This window comes from Plecotus auritus (genome assembly GCF_963455305.1).
Source record: "Plecotus auritus genome assembly, chromosome: 1".
NCBI classification, from domain to species: domain Eukaryota; kingdom Metazoa; phylum Chordata; class Mammalia; order Chiroptera; family Vespertilionidae; genus Plecotus; species Plecotus auritus.
In genome coordinates this window covers 83586527-83601879 of record NC_137770.1, presented here as the reverse complement: position 1 = coordinate 83601879, position 15353 = coordinate 83586527, and positions in this window count along the sequence as shown.

The window sequence follows — 15353 nt, the reverse complement described above, 5'->3', positions numbered from 1 at the left end:
TATTTCCATCTTGGGTGCTATATAGAGGAAATAAGTTATGTTGAGAATTCCACTAGTATTTAAATTTAGCTGACTATTGAGATGATGAGGTGTGCTGCAAAGGTTCTCCAACTAGACTGCACATTAGAATCCCTTGGGGAACTTAAAAACGAAATCTCAGTGCTCAGGTCACACCCAGACCAAGTAAATAAAAACTTTTAGGGGTGGCATCTGTACTTTGCACAGCTTCCCAGGCGATTCTCATGTGCAGTCAAGTCAGAGAAGCACTGATCTGGATTTTTGCTACTCAGAATGTCCATTAGTCAGCAGTATTGACATCACCTAGGAACTTATTTAAAAAAGAGACTCAAGCCCCACCCTAGACCCTTCTGAAGCAGAATTTGTATTTTAACATGGTCCCCAGGTAACTCATGTGCATATTAAAGTTTGAGAAGCACTGATCTAGAGCAGTGGTTCTCAAATTTTGGTGTATCTCATTTGGGAACTTGATAAAAAGTTTGGGCTTCTATGTTTATTAGCTCTCCATGTAACTTTGATTATACAACTAAGTTTGAGAACAGCTTTAGATCAGCATTGGCAACTTTTTTTTTTGAATTGCACATTTTATTTTATTGAGATATTACATATGTGTCCTTATCCCCCCATTGCCCCCCACCCCCACCCCCCACCTCCCCATTTATGCCCTCATCCCCCTTGGTGTCTGTGTCCATTGGTTAGGCTTATATGCATGCATACAAGTCCTTTGGTTGATCTTTCCCCCTTACCCCTCCCCTCCCCTACCTTCCCTCTGAGGTTTGACGGTCTGATTGATGCTTCTCTGTCTCTGGATCTGTTTTTGTTCATCAGTTTATGTTGTTCACTATATTACACAAATGAGTGAGATCATGTGATATTTATCTTTCTCTGACTGGATTATTTTGCTTAGCATAATGCTCTACAGGTCCATCCATGCTGTTGGAAATGGTAGGAGTTCCTTCCTTTTTACAGCAGTGTAGTATTCCATTGTGTAGATGTACCACAGTTTTTTAATCCACTCATCTGCTGATAGGCACTTAGGCTGTGTCCAAATCTTAGCTATTGTAAATTAATGCTGCTATGAACATAGGGGTGCATGTATCCTTTCTGATTGATGATTCTTGTTTCTTGTGATATATTCCTAGAAGTGGGAACACTGGGTCAAATGGGAGTTCCAGTTTTAGTTTTTTGAGGAAACTCCATACTGTTCTCCACAGTGGCTGCACCAGTCTGCATTTCCACCAGCAGTGCACCGAGGGTTCCTTTTTCTTTGCATCCTCACCAGCACTTGTCATTTGTTGATTTGTTGATGATAGCCATTCTGACAGGTGTGAGATGGTACCGCATTGTCGTTTCTATTTGCATCTCTTGGATGATTAGTGACTTTGAGCATGTTTTCATTTCATATGTCTCTTGGCCTTCCTCATGTCCTCTTTCTAAAAGTGTCTATTTAGGTCCGTTGCCCATTTTTTTATTGGGTTGTTTATCTTCCTTTTGTTAAGTTGTATGAGTAGTAGTTGGCAATTTTTTCTTAAATATATGGGCAGGGTTATATTTTAGTAAACTATTTACAAAAACAGGCTGTTGGTCAGTGGGCCATGGTTTGCCATTCCCAGGGATACTAGTTCACTGAAATTATGATTAATCAATTTATTTTGCTTTAAAACTTTTATATACAGACTAGTGACCCGGTGCACGAAATTTGTGCACATTAAAAGGGGATTAATTAGAGGAAATAATTTAATATTGCTATTTGCCCTTTCTCTATAATAGAAGTGTCAGAGATGAAAGAAAATTAGTAAAATGTATATGAAAACCTTCCTCCTGTCAGAGTCTGGGGCACACCACGGGACCCAGAGTCAAGTCCTCGCCCACCCACGTGCACCTCAAAATCGCGTGAGACCCAGACCCGGCTGGCCCCCCCACATTGGGCTAGATCCAGACCTGGCCAGTCCCACCCTTGTCAAGCCCTGCCAGGCAGGGGGTGGAGCCTCAGGTCCCATGGCCTGGCACCAGGATGGGGGGCATGGCCTGAGGTCCCCCAGCCCAGACCGGGGCGGGGGGTGTGCCTTGAGGTCCTCCATCAAGCCCTGCCAGGTGTGGGACACGGCCTGAGATCCTCTGTCAAGCCCCGCTGGGTGGGGGGCATGGCCTGAGGTCTCCCATCAAGCACCACCAGACGGGGGGGCGCAGCCTCAGGTGCCCTGGCCCGGCACTGGGAGGGGGGTGCAGCCTCAGGTCCCCCATCAAGCCCCGCTGGGCAGGGGCGCAGCCTGAGTTCCCCCAACCCAGCACTGGGGGTGTACCTTGAGATCCCCCGTCAAGCCCCGCTGGGTGGGGGGCATGGCCTGAGGTCCCCTGTCAAGCCCAGCCAGGCAGGGGGCGCAGCCTCAGGTCCCCTGGCCCGATGCTGGGGTGGGGGGTATGGCCTGAGGTCTCCTGTCAAGCCCCGCCGGGCTGGGGGTGCGGTCTAAGGTCCTCCGGCCTGGTGCTGGGGTGGGGGGCGTGGCTTGAAGTCCCCTGTCAAGCCCCACCTGGTGGGGGGGCATGGCCTCAGGTCCCCTGGCCTGGCACTGGGGCGGGGGGGGGGTGCGGCCTGAGTTCCCCCAGCCTGAGCCAGGGCGGGGGGTTCGGCCTGAGGTCCCCTGTCAAGCCCCACGGGAGCGGGGGAGGGTGTAGCCTCAGGTCCCTGCTGATTGCTCGTTAAGACTCCTTGTGGGAACTTGGCCTCAGCTGTGGGTGCAGCCATCTTTGTGATGGAGTGATGGTCAATTAGCATATTCACTCTTTATTAGATAGGATATCCTATAACTTTATTAAGAGGCTTCTGGATTATTTTTAGTCTAGATTGATAAACAGAAGAAATACATGGGGAAGATGTTATATTCCCATTTACTGGATTAGCTCTTGTCTCAGGTGATTTATGCAAGCCAGTTACCATCAATCAACAGGGAGCATTTGTCTTTGGTGTGTCTTTTCATCATTTGCAATAGTGTTGGTGGCAGCGAGAAAGACCCCAGGTGCTAGCCCAGTGGGGTCAGACTCGACCTGGGTTTAGCAACCTCGTTACTGGAGTTCTGGCTAGGAAAGAATTCAGTATCAAGACCCAAACTGTAAGAGAATGTTTATTTAGAAGGTCACAGAGGTAGAAGTGAGCTGTAGAAGAAATGAACTCGGGAAACAAGTTACAGAGGCAAAAAAAAAAAAAGGGGGGGGGGGTCCTTGGAGTTTAGGAGAGAGGAAGGTAAAGGTAGGTAATGAGCCTAGGAGAGTAAGAGAAAGGGGAAAGGCTCAGGTGTGCTCCTAGGAGGGAGAGCAGGAGGCTGGGTCTTCCTAAGGGCTTTTGAGGTGTGATCCCAGGAGAGGATCCTAATAGAGTATTCATCAGCTTTCCAAGTGTGTCCTTTTAGGGTCATTTTCAGAGGCAGGGCAGGGGATCATTAGTCAATATAGCTGGTGCTGAGGTCACCTTTGGTGTCACTTGTGTGGTTTTGTTGCTTTTCTGGGCCTGGAGCTGAAACACAACTGAGGCCTAGATGTTATCTCTAGGGAGGAAAGGTCAGGGGCTCCAAACCCATGAGACCAGTGATATGCTAGGGGAGGAAAGGACATCCTGAGGATGAGGTCCCACCCTACAATTGTTCATTGCTGGGTACCCTGGGGCTTTCTGCTTTGTTGACCTGTACTTGGCCCATCGTCCTTGCCCTGCTCATGTCTGTTTAACTGCCCACCATATTAGGACAAAAGCTTCAGACTGCTTTTGGAATCTTTAGTTTCAATTTAGTTAAAAGCTCATTACAAGTGACTTTTTTTTTTTAATGGCTTCTGTTGACTTACTTAGTGGTTCTCAACTAGATATACAGAAGAATTAGCTGTGGAACTATTCCTTAAAGCTTAAAAAAGTGCATTACTCCCCACCCCTCTCCCCTCACATTCTTAGGTGTTTTCTTTCAGCTGAAGTAGCTAAAGACATGCTAGATGAGAAGCACTGAGCCAGGGTAGGTAATCTGTTCACTAGATGCCTCTTCCTGTCTTTGGGCCTTTCTTAATACCTAATGGCTGTATTGAAATGATGCCGCTCCATTGGCCTCACACATGAGTGCTCAACACAGCATGTTGAGCAAGCAGATTTGAGTACAACGGGATAGAGAGATATATCCTAGCATTTCCTGTTGCCTCTAGCTCAACAACCTTTTTGGGTGTGTTTATTTTTATTTACTGTGCTTTTTTGTGGAGCCGGAAGCCATTGCCACAAGCACTGTAGTAGTCTGTTCCCTGCCATTCTTTGCAGTGGCGGAAGCCCAGCCCTGAGCACCTCCTGCCCACACATTTCCTGTCTCCTCTATCCTGTGGAAACCATCTCTTGTGTTTTCTTCTCTTAGCAGCCTATACCTTTGGCCTCTGATCACATCTTTTCATCTTGTGTTTCAAAACATCTTTTTAATCATAGTTGGGAAATACTTGGGGAACTCACAGAGACTGGTTCCCTGGTTTTGGAGGTCCAGCAAACTAGCACTGGTTGGTTAGTAGAGGCTGGGGAACTTGTATACAAACTCAGTGTGGCTCTACTGTCCTCCCTTCTTTAAAAAAAAATTATACACACACACACACACACACACACACACACACACACACACACACACACTCTGAGTGGCCAGATTATGATCTCTGAACGCATAATAATCTGGCCACTCAGTGTGTGTGTGTGTGTGTGTGTGTGTGTGTGTGTGTGTGTGTGTGTGTGTATACCGTATATTAGAGGCCCAGTGCATGAATTCGTGCATGGGTGGGGTCTGGCCAGCCTGGCCAGGGGGAGGGGACATGTGCCGTTGGCCAGCCTGTCTGCTGGTCGAACTCCTGGTCAAGGGGACAATTTGCATATTAGCCTTTTATTATATAGGATATACACTGAGTGGCCAGATGATTATGCATTCAGAGATCATAATAATCTGGCCACTCAGTGTATATGTGTGTGTGTGTGTGTGTGTGTGTGTGTATTTATTGATTTCAGAGAGGAAGGGAGAGGGAGAGAGAGAGAGAAACATCAATGATGAGAGAATTATCGACCAGCTGCCTCCTGCATGCTCCACACTGGGAATTGAGCCCACAACCCAGGCATGTGCCCTGACTGGGAATTGAACCATGACCTTCTGGTTCATAGCACAGTGCTCAACCACTGAGCCACACTGGCTGGGCTGTCCTCCCTTCTTGGTGGCTTGCAGGTCTGGGCCCCTAAACTAATATTTCAGTGCTATGTAACTTTCTAACTACATTTCATTTAAAAAAATGTAACAAATACAGAAAATGGATTTTTCCTGTGGGGGAAAACAACACTTTCCTGAATAGGAATCTTAGATGAGGGAATGAGAATAGAGGAGGAGAAAGCTTATGAAGAACTAAATAAAAGGATATTTCACTTGCTTACACTGAATTAATAGATGGGCCCACGCTTATGCAAAACTTATGTCAATACAATGGAAAAGAGGTATATTCTTAAGCCACCAGAGAGGCATCCCGGTGTTGCAGAAGGTACTTGCTTGATCTGAAGGTGTTGATTCAAGGACCTGTTCTGCCACTTACTTTGTTTTTGGACCTTTTGTCTCAAATTTTGTAAATAATTAGGCACTATGCTGTATAGTGCACAGAATCCTAATATATAAAAACCCAGGGTCCATAACATCCAAAATGACCGAAGGCTCGACCGACTGGAAGTCAGTGCTGGGTTGCCGTGGCGATCCAGCACTGACTGCCCACTGCTGTGGGCACCGTGACCCAGCACTGACTGCCGAGGGGGCTGCTGATCAGGCCTGGAGAGAGGCCCGGGAAGAGAGAAGCAGGGTCTGATCCAGAGTCTCTGTGGTAGCTGTTGATCAGCCCTTGCCTCTCTCTTTCTCTTGGGGCCTGGTCAGCAGCTGCACCTCTCTTTCTCTCAGGCCTCCGCTGGGGCTGCTGATCAGCCCCGCCTCTCTGATCAGGCCCATTGATAGGCCTGGAGATGCTGACTGGCATAGAAATCAACCAATCAGAACCTAATCTGGGTGAACTGCAAAGGCAGAACCTAAGGTATGGGCTGAGGAAGGGTTTTAAGGGCAACAGCTAATTGGTGTAAGGCTGTGGTCAGCAAACTGCGGCTCGTGAGCCACATGTGGCTTTTTGGCCCCTTGAATGTGGCTCTTCCACAAAATATCACGGCCTGGGCGAGTCTATTTTGAAGAAGTGGCGTTAGAAGAAGTTTAAGTTTAAAAAATTTGGCTCTCAAAAGAAATTTCAATCGTTGTACTGTTGATATTTGGCTCTGTTGACTAATGAGTTTGCCGACCACTGGTGTAAGATGTAAGAAAGCGGTTCAATTTTTTAATGACCAGTTTGGCAGTATAGTGCATATGGCTGGCTATCAGTCCAGATATAGGGATTATGTATTTTTGTCTGTCAAGAACATCTCCTCCTACTGAAAAAGCCTCCCCACCCCCCGCATTTAAGCAATCCTATCCTATGTAATCTATCTATACTACTAAAAGGGTAATATGCTAATTAGACTGGGTTGACCGGCCATCTTCCGGACATCTGACTTCCTTCCGGACAAAGCCATGGTGGTGGGGGCTGAGGCAGAGGCTGTTAGGGGCGATCAGGCTGGCAGGGGAGGGCAGTTTGGGGCAAGATCAGGCCGGCAGGGGAGGGCAGTTGGGGGCAACCAGGCTGGCAGGGGAGGGCAATTAGGAGTGATCAGGCAGGCAGAGGCAGTTGGGGGTGAGATCAGGCCATCAGGGAAGGGCAGTTAGGGGCCATCAGGCAGGCAGGCAGGTAAGCAGTTAGGAGCCAGCAGTTCCAGATTGCAGGAGGGATGTCTGACTGCCGGTTTAGGTCTGATCCCACAAGGGGTCTCCAATTGGAGAGGGAGCAGGCTGGGCTGAGGGCCCCCTGCCCCCATGCATGAATTTCGTGCACCAGGCCTCTAGTACTAGTATAAAAGATAAGACAGCCTTTGCTGTCCCGGGTGAGTGCTAACATTGACCATCTACCATGTGTCTGACATGGTGTTAAGCATCCTCCTGTTATTTATGTTTCCCTATAACTCCATGAGGTAGGGTGGTGGTATTCTCCTTTTTTGATGAGGAAATAGAAACGCAGTTTGCAGTTGTTAGGGTTTGAATCTTATTTCCTCCTAATTCCAAAGCATTTGGATTAGGCTTGGGGTGAGATAAAGTAATAAGCAGGGGGATAATAATACTTCACACAGTTGTCTCAACAAAATTTAAGTGAAAGTACCTTGTTAATGTAACTGCTGTACAAATGTATTAGTACTCTCCTAGCAGTCATCAGAAATGTTGAGAACTGTTCCAGACATTATTTTTCTCCCTCAGCAGCACATCCAGTTTTACTGGCTTTCAGCTGAAGGACTGTGGTGGCCAATGGCAGGCCTTCCTTTTTCCTGGAGGAGAGAGACCTCTCTAGAAGCTCCCATTAGGACCTACTATTCAGGTCTGCTCTGCCTTATTAAATCCCTGGGATGAACAATTTTAAGTTTTTATTAACGTTATGTGCACACACACATGTCCAGAGATGAGTAAAATAAACTCCCATATACCCAACACTCATCTTTAACAATTACCAATATTTTACCCCAGTCTAGTTGCAGCGTATTAATAAAAGTCATCTTGGTGAAAGAGTCCAGTCTTTCTACTATGCCATCATTTAGTTAAAAGGATATTTGAATGCCTGTTCTGTGCCAGGTACTAGAGATACAGAGGTGATCAGAACAGATAGGGTGCCTCCCTTTTCTGAGCCTTAAATTCTAGTTGGGATGAGACCCAAATTGGCATTGATAGAATCATGTAAGTGGAGTGAAGGAAATAAACAGTAGGATGTGATCTTAAGTGGGGATGGGGAGGGAACTGCTTAGACAAAGTGGTCAGGAAGGACCTCCGAGCAGGTGACATTTAGGCTAAGATCTGACAGCTGAGCCATGGGACCAAGCCAGTGGCAGTGTGTCTAGATATTACTTAGCTGCTTCTCATTGCCAGATGATTGAGTGGTAGAGTTTGCATGTGCAAAGAGTATGGCCTCAGGAGACTACTAACCTCAATAACTTAAAAAAAATATGTATTTTTATTGAATTCAGAGAGGAAGGGAGAGGGAGAGAGAGATAGAAACATCAATGATGAGAGAAAATCATTGATTGGCTGCTTCCTGCATGCCGCACACTGGGGATCGAGCCTGCAACCCAGTCACCTGACTGGGAATCTAACTGTGACCACCTGGTTCATAGGTCGATGCTCAACCACTGAACCATGCTGGACAGGCCTAACATAAACAACTTTTATTGAGGGAGTGCCTCCTAAATGTTCAGGGCTCTGTTTTGCCTAAAATCTGATCCTAATGGGGGATCAAGTGGGTGCGGAATCACAGAAGAGGGAAGGGAGAATATAAGACACAGGTCTGGGGGTATTCTGACACCCCAGTCTGCTCCTTCCTCTATGATGGCTGCATCTGGAACCACTGGGACTTGGGTGTCCACAGTACTGGTGGAAAGCCAGGGGATCAGAGACCAGTGCTAATTGGAGCTTAGTTCACTGTGATCCCAAGCAAGCCACTTCACCTCTTTCCTCATTTGTGAAAGGGGAGGTAATACTTGGCCTACTGCTTAAGTTTACCAAGAAAATCAAGAGATGTTTGCTTTGCTGTTGTACAGATACAGGATATTCATAAAGATCCTAGATACGGATGTTGTCCCACCCATGTCCTTTGGTAGATCACCAATAACTCGGGACAGCAAGGAGAAGCAAGGATACCCTATAGACGTTGCTAAAAATAGTGTCTCAAAGTCTCCACTGGAATAAAGTCCTTTTTAAGGTCAACCTGGTCTCTTCCCTTCAAGGCTGCAGTTGCTCACCACTCTCAAACCACATGCCTTCATCCACTTTAACCCTCTGAAGTTCTGCCAACATTGTCTTACATTTGTATGCTCTTCTAATATTTTCTTTTTTCCCCCTCTGTGAAATTTTGTGTGGGTGGTTCAGGGAAAGGGTAGATAGGCACTCTCTGCTTCTCCGGAGATTTTTGGAAGGCTTTGAAAATGGGCGGGACCTCTCCCCTGGATCCCATTGCCTCTGGAATGGGAGCATGCCCACATTTCCAGAGAAACGGGGAGACTGAGCTCCCTCTTCCCAAAGTGGTGGGCCTCCCACCCCTAACCATTTAGGGTATTGGCTTGAGAGGATGGCTGCCCAGAGAAGCTGCCCACTGGAGGCTGCTGTAGAGGTCTGGCTTCATGCTTTCAGACTGTGTCCTGCCAGGGGCCAAGGGGGCCCTTCTGAAGGCAGAGAGGCCGCCAGAGGGTGGGAAGGAAGATAAGGAACCAGAGTATCCGGGGTTGGTGCAGTGCAGACTCGGAGGGCAAGGCCCGAGGCTCGGAGTGCTCTGGGGCTAGGAGTGCTGGCTTTGTCAGAAACTTGGCCACCAGCTAGCCAGGGCCTCCTGGTTCTGTAATGACCCTTCATCAGCTCTTCTGGAGCTAGAAGCTAGAGGGGGATAACAGAAAGCAAGTGATAGTGTAACAGGAAACGCCTGGGCCTCCCATCCAAGTACTAAAAAACTATGGTATGTTTACACAATGGAATACTATGTGACAATAAAAAAGAAAGAATTCTTAATTTGCAACAGCATGGATGGACCTGGAGAGTATTATGCTAAGCAAAATAAGCTAGTCAGAGAAAGAAATATCACATGATCTCACTCAAATGTGGAATCTAATGAGCAACATAAAATGATGAACAAAAATAGATACAGAGACATAGAAGCATGAACAGATTGTTGAACCTCAGAGGGAAGGCAGGGGAGGTTGGGTGGGAAGAGATCAATCAATGAAACTTGTATGCATATATGCAAGACCCAAGGACACAGACAATGGGGTGGTGAGGACCTGGGTTGGGGGGGGGGAGGGACAGGAGCCAGCTGGAAGAGGTTAATGGGGGGAAAAAGAGAACCTATGTAATACTTTCAACAATAAAGAATTTTTAAGAAAGTATCCATTTACAGAAAAAAAAAAGAAAAAGAAAAACTCCTGGGGCCATAGCGAAGGGAGCAGTGGCCATCCACAATGGGAAACAGTGAGACACAGTGGGCCTTGGAGCCCTAAGCTCACGTGGGGTCTGGCTCAGTTAAGGGCAGCCCCGCTTTTGTTTCGTTGTGGTGGTCCAGTCTGACCCAGCCCGGCTGATCTGCACACAGGATCACAGTTCATCTTTCTGGGCATTCCCTTATAATCTGAATTTCAGTTTACTAAGCATTTTCACACCCATTATCTCTTATGATCCCGTCAACAACATTGAAGTGGGTTACTTTTTAAATCTGCTTATGAAATAATGAAAAAATGGAGACTCAGGAGAGTTAAAAGCCCTAGGAGAGAAGGCTAGTGAGGGTAGTGAAGGTTACAGGTAACTGGTTCTCTGGATTCCTGCCTCAGGACTCATCCCCAAAATACAATAGCAAAAACCTCCCTCAAGCAATCACAGTCATTGATACATCTCATGCTCAGGTCCTCACTGGAATGTTAACTCCTTAAGGGAACAGTACTTTATTGAGATCTAACTTACATACACTGAAATGCACAAATCTTAGGTGTACAGTGTGACGCATTTTAACCTCTGTTACCAACACGCAGATCAAGATACAGAACATTGCACCACCCCGAAGGATTCGTTGTGCCCCTTGCAGTCAATCCTCCTGCCCCAGAGGCACCCGATACCGGTGATTACTTTAGTCTGTTCTGGAACTTTGTCTGTGTGGTGCAGTAGGGTTTGAACAGAGACTGCATGCCCACCCAGAGCTTCTGGCTTGTAGGCAACGTGAAAGCAAGCCTTGCTCTTACTGTCCTCTGAGAGAGCACTGACCCATGTGGGCTCCCATGGGATGTGGGTGGTTAGAGACCTGCCCAGGGCACAAGCTAAGGAAAGTGTAGGTCCTGGACCCCAGCCCAGACTACTTGATTCTGACTCTGCTCCCCAGGCAGCAGGGCTGCCCAGTCCCTTTCTCCCAGGGCCCTTTCTCGGGGCTCCCTTTTGGCGCTCTGGATGAGCAGGCCTGAGGATCCTGGGCAGGGGGTGCCCCCTGCTGCCTGTGGGGCCAGACCCAGACCTCTCCTTGGGATGACAGGATTACACCGGCCGGGAGCCCAGTGCAGTAACTGGCAAAGGGCAGGGGCTCACAGAATAAATCACCTGCCCTTTATTTTCCTTGAAAAAGGTTTTCCTAAGCTTTGGGGTTTTCTATCCCCAGATTGAACAGACTAAGGGAGAAAGAGGCCTCTTTGGTGGAGCGCTGCTGCCCCCAGGTGGATGGCTGAGGACACTACCACAGATGTCCAAGTCCTGCGTTCCCTGGGTCTTAGGTTCTGGTCTGAGCTTTCAGGCCCCTTGCAAGGCCCTCGCTTCCTGAATTCTGGTATTCTGGTCTCTGAGAAGCAGATGTCAGTTAGGGCCATCACTCCGGCCTTGCCTGGAATGGAGGCTTTTTTTTTTTTTTTTTTTTTGAGAACCAGCTCCAGCTGTGTTTGTGGACAGATGTGGCCCCCACACCTCCTAGGGGAAGGTGAGGTGGACTTAAGCTTTGAGGGCCTGCCCTGTATTAAGCAAGGGTTTAATTAGGTGAGATCAAGGTTTGATCTTGGGGCTTGGTTCAGAAGGGGGGCGTGCAGAGGTGGGGCAGGGGAGGCCTCTCAGTGATGGGGTGTGCAGCATCTCTCAGCCTGCTGCTGGGCGGGGCTGCCAGTCAGCCAAGGGGCCTGCCAGCCCCTCCTGCTTGGGGCCTTCCTGCCGCACCTGTGGTTGGTGGTGTAACGGCCCAGCCTTCCTGGCCTCGGCACGTGGCCTAGGGCGATGGTATCTCTAACTCAGTATTTTTAACTCTTCTTTCCAGAGGATGTGGCTTTTGCGGGAGAGCTTCAAAGGGTGCCCTACTTACCCCTCTCGGCAACCATGACGTCATGGAAATGGGAAGGGGCTGTCCCAAGCCGCCAAACACCTGGAGGGAAGTGGGAGACTTTTCCATTTCCTGTCCTACTTCTGGCTACAGATTCACTGTCTGACCTGTTTATTAATTTCAAAATTAATGTGACGCTCAGAGGAAACCTTACGCATGTGTGTCTGGATGAAATGAAGCCTGCAAACCAGGTGGCCTTACACAGAAGCAGGGCCCTGTGGTCCTGCGCCGGGTCCTCATCAACCAGTATAGTTATTAACAGAAAGACCGCAGTTGACTCCCCCTGCCCCGCACATTGTCCCCGGAGGTAGATTGGAGAAGGGTGTTGAGATAAGATGTGGAGAATGAGAGGTGGCGTGGCAATGGGACCTTCAGCCCTGGATGTTGGCACGGCCCCTCTGTGACCAGAGTGCTGACCCTGGATGCCCCGTTGCCTTCCCAGCATAACCACCCTCCAGGATGTATTAGCTGAGTGCCGTGGGGGCTGCGCTGGCCACGGGCCCTGCCTGAGGTTTTACTTTCCCTGATAGCTCTTGACAGGTTGCTTTTGGTAAAACTGTGAAACAGGCCCCCCCCCCCCACTCTATCAACCCCCCTTTCCCTTCTCTATGCTCCCACCTCTAACTTGGCTCCCTCCCGAGTGTCCAATCACACTAATCATTTATTCATCCTTTTGCTGGTTAAGTGTATATTTGGTGTATTCATCCTTTTGCTGGTTAAGTGTGAGCCAGGCACTGTACTAGGTGTTGCAGACACAGGGATGAACGAGGTGCACGTCCCATCCAAAGTGCTCACAGTCCAGTGGCATTTCTTGCCGAGATGTTGCCTGACAAGGTGATATCTGTAAAGGGCTTTCCATGTAACCCCAGGGGAGTTGAATTTTATCGGCAAACCAAGACGATAAACAATCCTTCAAGACGCAGGGGGCTGCCTCTTCAGGGGTGGGCCACGGCAGAGGTGTTCCTGAAGCATAGACTTGCCTAGTCTGCCCTTCTCCTGACTGGACCGTGATTCCAGTTGTCCTCAGTGGGCAGGTCTCTGCGTGAATTGTCTGAGAATCTTCTAGAATCTTAGGCCTGAATTCATGAGAAGCCATTTGGTCCATTCTTCTGCCTCCAGGGCTGGCCTGGGGTGAAGCCTTTGGGGCAGTCCTTCTGTCCAGAGACACCCATTCTCTAACAGGCCTTTGTGATGAGCTCGGCTGGGAGGGCAGCGTTCCCTCCTTGAAGCTGGGTCCTGCTCACGGGGACTCAGGCTCTCCGTGGCAGGGCCTTCAGATGGACTTGGTGACCGCGTCTCCAGGTTTCCTCTGTGACTTCTTCCCTCCAGGCTGGACAGCACCTGGTCCCTGCTGCATGGAGGGCTCTGCTGTGGCCTAGCCCAGCGCTGACCCTCCTAGTGGGCACAGGAGCCCTTCCTTACAAGGCCACTTTACTTCCCATGACGTCCCCAGTGGGGCCTGGGCCAGATGTGAGGACAGAGTGGACAAAGGGGTGTCTCTGTACCCAATTCCCCCCATAGCACACCCGGTGGCCCCTGGATTGCTTACCGACTGGGCCTTAATGGGCTTTAGGCTTAACAGCCTCAGACTTGGGGGAAAGTTCTTTCTGGGATTTAGGAACCCCTGGTTTGAGGTGGAAGCTTCTTAGGCCTCCACCCTGCCTGCGGCCTTGTCACCCTCAACTTGGACAGGGCCTGGGAGGAGGAGGTCTGACTCCCTCCAGGGTCTGGGTGGATCCCCAGCCACTGCCATAGTACCTCACAAGTCCTCGGGTGGCCTTAGGAGTCCAGTGACTGCGGGCCCTGCCCCCTGAGGCCCTGGGCTGGCACCGCTCCACAGGCTCCCTTGGCCTCCCTCTGTCTGGGCCTCCTCCAGGGTCCTTGGAGGGGCCTGTCTTTAGCCCTTTTATAGCCTTCCAGGGTCCCTGCCCCAAGCCCGTGTCCTCTTCAGCCTCAGTATCTTTGCAACCAACTCTCAGGAGCAGACCTGCCTCCCTGGCCACCTACTTGTCCTTTGCTTGATCTTTTGTATACAGACCAAAGTGAATGACACTTTAGGGGAGAAAGAAGACAAACTAATTTGTGCTAAGTTTTTAACGGTTGATAAACACTTGCTCTATTAGCTCTCCCAGGGACATTTTCATCTAATATGGAGGAGAGAATTAATTAAAGGAAACCCCCAATGGTGGAATCGCTGGCCTTGTGTCAGACTGATGAGCAGGCAGCTTTGCGTTCCCTGCAGGCGGCAGACCCTGCTTTGGGAGGGAGGTTCTGGTCCTCCTACATGTGAGTGAGCCGCTGTGATGGGACTTCCACGAAGACCTTTCCTATGAGTGATCTTTAAAGGGACTTGTGTTGAGGCTGCAGATGAAGCGGCTCAGTGAGAACTGGGGATTGTAACTACGCTCGGTAGGGCTGGCCAGGACATGGACAGCGGAGTTTCACAGGTGCCACCGAATCAGAGGTATATGGAGCTGGAGGCAGCCTCCAGTCTTAGCTGACATTTTACAGGTGGTGACCCTGGAGCTTATGGAGGGGAGGGATATGCCCAGGTCACCTACTGAGCTGGTGGCTCTGTCACTGTGAACAGAAGCTGCCTGGATTGTAGCCGGAAGGCTTTGCATGTTCCTAGCGCAGCCGTGGGCAAACTATGGCCCGCGGGCCGGATCCGGCCCGTTCGGCTGTTCTATCCGGCCTGCGGAGCCGAAAGAGCAGAGGGTTCTCTTGCTCTCCCCTCTGCTCCTTTACTTTGAATTTATATTAGTTCACACAAACACTCCATCCATGCTTTTGTTCCGGCCCTCCGGTCCAGTTTAAGAACTCATTGTGGCCCTCGAGTCAAAAAGTTTGCCCACCCCTGTAGCGGATGTGGTCAGAGACATGCAGGTGGACCATAGAAATATTTGGAGATAGGGTGCCCTCAGACCACGAGGCTTTAGTCTGATTATTATTATTATTATTATTATATTTTTATTGATTTCAGAGAGGAAGGGAGAGGGGGAGAGAGAGAAACATCAATGATGAGAAAGAATCATTTATTGGCTGCCTCCTGTATGCCCCACACTGGGGATTGAGCCTGCAAGCCAGGCATGTGACCGGGAATTGAAGTGTGACCTTCTGGTTCATAGGCCGATGCTCACGCAGGCTGGGCTGGGCTTTAGTCTTGATAGCAGTGATTGTGAGCTGAATGGCTGAGTGATCTCTGAGGGGGGTTCCCATTAGCATCTATGACATGAGGAAAGGTGCTCAGGCAGCAGGAGGCTCAGGAGTTTCCTGGGGCCCCAGGGAATCCCACCTTCTGTCCTCCAGGGAGGGCTTGAGACATCTACTCTCCTTGGCTTAGTTCCTGGGCTCGAGGGGAG